Here is a 6,935-nt window from a genome sequence, read left to right on the forward strand (position 1 = left end):
GACTTCGAGAGCTTGTGCAAGGACTCACTCCTGTTTTAGCTTCTGACTGCTGTGGAATTGATGGAGTTACAAATAGAGGGAGGGAAAGTGGGGGAGAGAGAGATAGAGAAAGAGTGAGAAAGAGAGAGAGAGGGAGGGAGAGAGATATGAAGTGAGAGAGAGAAAGAGAAAGACAGAGAGAAAGAGGGAAGAAGTGAGAGAGAGAGGGAGGGAGAGAGATGAAGTGAGAGAGAGAAAGAGAAAGACGGAGAGAAAGAGGGAAGGAGTGAGAGAAAGAGGGAGAGAGATGAAGAGATAAAGAAAGAAGGGAAGGAATGCGTGAGGGAGAGAGATACAGATAGAGAGATGAGAGAAAAGAGAAAAATAGACAGCAGGTATTCAAGACTCATTTCTTCAGCGGTTTGATCAGGGAATGACTGCGTAGGCGCATGGACATCAGCCAGTGAGAATATTGAAAGAGTTTAAAAGGAGACAGCTTTACAGAGCGTGTGACAGAGTGGAGGGAGGCAGAGTAGGAACGCTTTGGCTCAACAGGGCTTTGGCAATACTGGGTCAAGGCAATGTAGGTTGCCTGTATTGAATACAGACGGGAAGAATGTGTGTGAGGCCGGTGTTCTGTGTTAGGTGTCAGATGTGGGAAGTCCAGGAGACTCCCAGCCTCCCAGACGGCCACATCTGTGCCAGGTGCATCGAACTGCAGCTCCTTAGGGACTGCGTTAGGGAACTGGAGATGTAGCTCGATGACCTACGTCTGGTCAGGGAGAATGAGGTGATAGAGAGGAGCAATAGGTAGGTAGTCACACCAGAGCCTCAGCTGACAGATAAGAGGGTAACAGTCAGGAGAGGAAAGGGCAGGAGTCAGAGGCTAGAGAGTACCCCTGTGGCTGTACCCCTTGACAATAACTACTCCTGTTTGAGTACTGTTGGTGGGGACAGCCGACCTGGAGGAATCAACAGTGGCCATGCCTCTGGCACAGACTCTGACCCTGTGGCTCAGAAGGGTAGGGAAAGGAAGAGGATGGCAGCAGTGATAGGGAACTCTATAGTTAGGGGGTCAGACAGGCGCTTCTGTGGACGCAGCAAAGAAGCACAGATGGTAGTTTGCCTCCCAGGTGCCAGGGTCTGAGATGTTCCTGATCGCATCCACGAAATCCTGAAGTGGGAAGGTGAACAGCCAGAGATCGTGGTACATATTGGTACCAATGACATAGGCAGGAAAAGGGAGGAGGTCCTGAAAGCAGACTACAGGGAGTTAGGAAGGAAGTTGAGAAGCAGAACCACAAAGGTAGTAATCTCGGGATTACTGTCTGTGCCACGTGACAATATTCTGGCGGGGAGGTTTGCTAAGGCTATTGGTGGGAGTTTAAACTCGTATTGCTGGGGGGTGGGAACCAAACTGAAGAGCTGGAGGAAGAGGTGGCTGGTTCACAAATAGAGAAAGCTCGGAGACAGTGTGAGAGGGATGACAGGCAGGTGATAGAGAATGGACGCAATCAGATGGACGGTTTGAGATGTGTCTATTTTAATGCAAGGAGTATTATGAACAAAGTGGATAAGTTTAGAGTGTGGATCAGTACTTGGAACTATGATGTTGTGGCTGTAACAGAGACATGGATGGTGCAGGGACAGGAATGGATACTTCAAGTGCCAGGCTTTCGATGTTTCTGAAAGGACAGGGAGGGAGGCAAAAGAGGTGTGGTATTGTTGATCAGAGATAGTGTCCCGGCTGCAAAAAGGAGGAAGACATGGAGGGATTGTCTACGAGTCTCTGTGGTGGAAGTTAGGAACAGGAAGAGGTTAATAACTCTACTGGGTATTTTTTATAGACCACCCAATAGTAAAAGGGACATGGCGGAACAGCTAGGGAGACAGATTTTGGAAAGGTGTAATAACAGGGTTGTCAAGGTCAGAGATTTTAATTTCCCAAATATCAATTGGCATGTCCCTAGAGCGAGGGGTTTAAATAGGATGGAGTTTGGTAGGAGTATTCAGGAAGGTTTCTTGACACGATAGATAAGCCTACAAGAGGAGAGGCTGTACTTGATCTGTATTGGGAAATGGACCTGTTCAGGTGTCAGATCTCTCAGTGGGAGAGCATTTTGGAGATAGTGAACACAATTCTATCTCCCTTACCATAGCATTGGAGAGGGATAGGACAAACAAGTTGGGAAAGTGTTTAATTGGAGTAAGGGGAAATATGAGGCCATCAGGTAGGAACTTGGAAGCAGAAATTGGGAACTGATGTTCTCAGGGAAATGTAGGGAAGAAATGTGGTAAATGTTCAGGGATATTTGCGTGGAGTTGTGCATAAGTACGTTCCAATGAGTCAGGGGCAGGATGTTAGGGTACAAGAACCGTGGTGTACAAAGGCTGTTGTAAATCTACTCAAGAAGAAAAGAAGAGCTTACGAAAGGTTCAAAAAACTAGGTAATGATAGAGATCTAGAAAATTATAATTCTAGCAGGAAGCAGCTTAAAAATGAAATTAGGAGAGCCAGAAGGTGCCATGAGAAGGCCTTAGTGGACAGGATTAAGGAAAACCCCATTGGAAAAGTCTGTATGGAACTGGAGGAGATAGCAGCGGTACTTAATGAGTACTTTGCTTCAGTATTCACTGCGGAAAAGGATCTTGGTGATTGTAGGGATGACTTACAGTGGACTGAAATGCTTGAGCATGTAAACATTAAGAGAGAGGATGTACTGGAGCTTTTGGAAAGCATCAAGTTGGATAAGTCACTGGGACCAGACAAGATATGCCCCAGGATACTCTAGGAGGTGAGGGAGGAGATTGATGAGCCTCTGGCAATGATCGTTGCATCATCAATAGGGACGGGAGAGGTTCTGGAGGATTGCAGGGCTGTAGATGTTATTCCATTATTAAAGAAAGGAAGTAGAGATAGCCCAGGAAATTATAGACCAGTGAGTCTCACTTCAGTGGGTGGTAAGTCGATAGAGAAGATCCAGAGAGGCAGGATTTATGAACATGTGGAGGGGCATATTATGATTAGGAATAGTCAGCACAGCTTTGTCAAATGCATGTCGTGTCTTACGAGCCTGACTGAATTTTTTGAGGATGTAACTAAACACGTTGATGAAGGTAAAGCAGTAGATGCAGTGTATATGGATTTCAGCAAGGCATTTAACAAGGTACCCCAGGCAAGACTAATTGAGAAAGTTAGGATGCATGGGGTCCAAGGGGACATTGCTTTGTGGATCCAGAACTGGCTTGCCCATATAAGGCAAAGAGTGGTTGTAGACGGGTCATATTCTGCATGCAGTGGTGTGCCTCAGGGATCTGTTTTGGGACCCCTACTCTTCGTGAATTTTATTAGTGACCTGGATGAAGAATTGGAGGGATGGGTCAGGTTAGGGCTGTTGTGGATAGTGGTGTGTGTGTGTGTGTGTGTGTGTGTGTGTGTTTGTAGGACAGTGTCTCTGTGTTCATGACTGTCTGCATTTGTGTCTTTGTGTGCATGTGTGAGAGTATGTTCTTTATGAGTGTGTGTGACTGATCAAAATGGGATTACGGCTGGTCTCACTGATTGAAACATAGACACTGAATACAAAACGAGACGGGGTGATGGGTTGGAATTGTCACAGCACAAACTCTCAATAATTGGTATCACGGTATGGCGAGGATGTGGTGACACCTCTGAAAATGAGAAGTCACTGTGGGACTTGCCCTGCGAGTTGCATGAGGAGGTTTCAGAACCAGAGATTGGAAAATGATAAAACATGAAGACCATTGAGTTTTGTTTGATTTGGGGTGCCTGGATGTGTCAGCAGGATTAATAACCTCCAGCATTCCTACAGATTTCAGACGTTAAGATATGTGTCTGAGCCACAGACATTTTGCATTCTTCTTTTTCTTTGACGACCTTGTTTCAATTCACTGAAAAGTTAACCTTTAAACAGTCTTCCATCATGTAGAATGATTCCTGGTGTAAAGCACCTGCATGACTTTTGACCTTCTCCCCACATCATAAGAACACTATTTTTTTTATTAGTCAGTTATCTATACTAATGATTTCAGAGGAATTGATCTGAATTCCATTCCAGTCAAGCACAGCTCCATATAAACAGTTCCCCATACATACTGGATATGAATAAAATGCAAATCCCTCATTCTGCTGAAGAAGATCTAGAATCTCATTCCATGCAAATGCACACACCTGCTCAGCTTTATCTCACCGAACATAAATGAATAGTTCTGACCAATAACAATCGGAATTTGTACAGAAACAACCCAAGTTGAAGCACTGGGTTTCTTGGCTGTCTTGTGAGAAAATGTTGATTTACAATGGGATGAAGTGAGGGTGAAGGTGGGAGTTGTCGCGGTGTTGGGTTGCTGTTTGAGGTATTGGGTTGAACAGGTCATAAGCTATATTTCCTGCTTCACCACAGCTCCTGAGCACAATGTGAACCTCGACCAAATGGGGTCAAACTTATAAGATGAAAATTGTCACTGAATGGCAGCTGTACTGATGATGGAGCCTCATTTTCTGTGCCCTAAAGGTTAAGGAACTTTCAGATGTGAACGGGAAGAGTCATGGAGGGATGGAGAGGGAGGTGGTGCTCTTCCTGGGGATTGGTGACCATAGTGGTGACCCCATCAATAAAAGAACCCCTCTCACCCTCCTTCCTCCAGCTCCACTGTCCAGAGAGTGTTTGGGGACAGGTCCAACAAATATCACCCACTGAAACCTAAATTTCACCCATCTCAGCATTAGCACGAAACTGACGGATCAAAACTTGACCCTTGCAACTTTATTGTCAAATTGAGGGAGGGTATCACAAAGGGGCAGTTTTACAGCCCTGTTTGGGCATAAAGAGACCCACGGGGCACCAGTCTACACATCAGTTTAACAGAGCATTAAGCATCCAAACTCCACACCCTAGGACACGGGGAGGCAGAAACAAAACCATGTCAGGAGTGAACGTGATGATATCGGGTATACCCATTTTATTGTCCGAAACAAGCCAAGATCTTAAGACTTGTACGTAGCTATTAAATTTCAAAGTTCAAAGTATATATATGCACTATATACAAGCCTGAGATTCATTTTCTTGCGGGCATACTCAGAAAATCCAACAACCACAATAGAACGAATGAAGGACTTCATCAAGTCCTTCGCTCACATCCACTGTGATGAAGGGTTTTGAGAGGTTGACCATGACATCTGACATATATACTGTACGACGTACGTCCGTGATAATAAACCTGATTCTGATTCAAGAACTGCGAAGGCGCACTGGAAACAACCCAAAACATATGGAGTTGCACCAAAGAAGAGCAATTCATTGCTGACTCTGAAATCCCAGAGAAAGAATTGTTTCTCCTGTCGTCACTGAAGACGGCTGTGGTAAGGAAACTGGATTTGCCTCAATGAGCAGAGTTTACTCCCAGGTAGACAAGATGGCCGGAGTGGAAACCAAATAACAACATCTGTGTCAGTGCTAACCTAGTGCAGTCCCATCAGGAACCATAGAGCGTGTAGCCACATGATTCAACCTTTTCCCAGTCCCACACGCAGTGTTGGGGCACCAGACCATCCACTAACGATGAATGTTCACTTCGTCCCTCTGATTCTCCATTGCTGATGACGAATGGGGAATACAACCTGAAGGATCAGGCAGACCAGGCCAGGAGAAGACCAGGGAAGTGAAGACATTATGTTGACCAAGGTGGCGCAAGGAACAACAGGAGAAATATTCTGATGTGAGACACAACTCTGCTGATACTTGAAGCAGTCCATCTACGTGATCGGAATGAACTTGCCCATCCTGGATGGGAGAGCTGACTGATGCTCTGGAACCTATTCAATGTTTCTGATCTGGATCACCGTAGACTGACACTCTGAGTCCTGATGGACCGGATGTTCCACCATGAAACCTGGTAAATTAATGACTGTGGTTGTGTCACCTCCCTCTCCATTCTTCCCTGTCACTTCCCCTCAATACTCACAGAATTACTTCATCTGCAATACACAAAAGGAAATGTGGTTCTTCACTCCCTGCAGTTTCCATTCTATGATGCAGCTCTGGGCTTCCAAACCTCAGAACGTCCCCTTTCCCAACCCCAACCTACCACTGTATGTTTGACCCTGTTTGGGGGAGGTTCAAAGTTTCTACTCGGGAGCAGGGACGGACAGCTGAACTTGAAATCTGCCAAGCAACGGTGTCTGGCAACTCATTCACAGCCCCCTCATTTGCCTTTTTATTCCATTATAATCCTTTGTTCTCAGGCTGCAGATTATTGCTACCTGACAAACTCAGAAATTCAAATTACATTTTTAGTCAGTGTTCCAGCTCTTAGCAGTTTTATTGCTTATTTGCATGTGATGTGTAAGAAGTGATCACTACATCTGTGCATTTGCATTGTACCAGACAAAGACTGCTCCTTACTGTAACTAAGTTAAAATAAGTAGCAGTTTTCCCAACAAACTCTTGCTCCAGAAGAGCAGTTTGAACAGGAGTATTGACCATTTATGTTTGGTTCAGCTTGTCAGAAAGAGAAAATAAGCCCATTCTTATTGAGGAAAACAACATTTATGATGCCTCCTAATTGTCCCAAACTATTTGGCAGAATTACCAAAACAGTATTGTCTATTTTTAAAGCCTTGAGCCAATATTCCAAATCCCTGTGAGTTTTACTGTATCTTCCTGAATTGTACATGACCCAGTTCATGTTTTGTTTTTACCAACTATGATTCAGATAACTAACAAGGGATTGGAATAACATTGTTAAAGGAGAGGTAAAACATCTCCAAACGTTAGCTCATCACGAGCAAAGCAACTTTGTGAAAGATTTGAAAAACTGCAATTTTCCTTAGGTCACAGTCTATTTCACCAAACATGGAGTGAATTCAAAATCCCTATCTTGCTCTTCATCTCTGTTATTATCTGGTCTCTATCCGACCTTCATTCTCACTCTCT

This window comes from Mobula hypostoma, chromosome 27 (genome assembly GCF_963921235.1).
Source record: "Mobula hypostoma chromosome 27, sMobHyp1.1, whole genome shotgun sequence".
In the NCBI taxonomy this organism is placed as follows: domain Eukaryota; kingdom Metazoa; phylum Chordata; class Chondrichthyes; order Myliobatiformes; family Myliobatidae; genus Mobula; species Mobula hypostoma.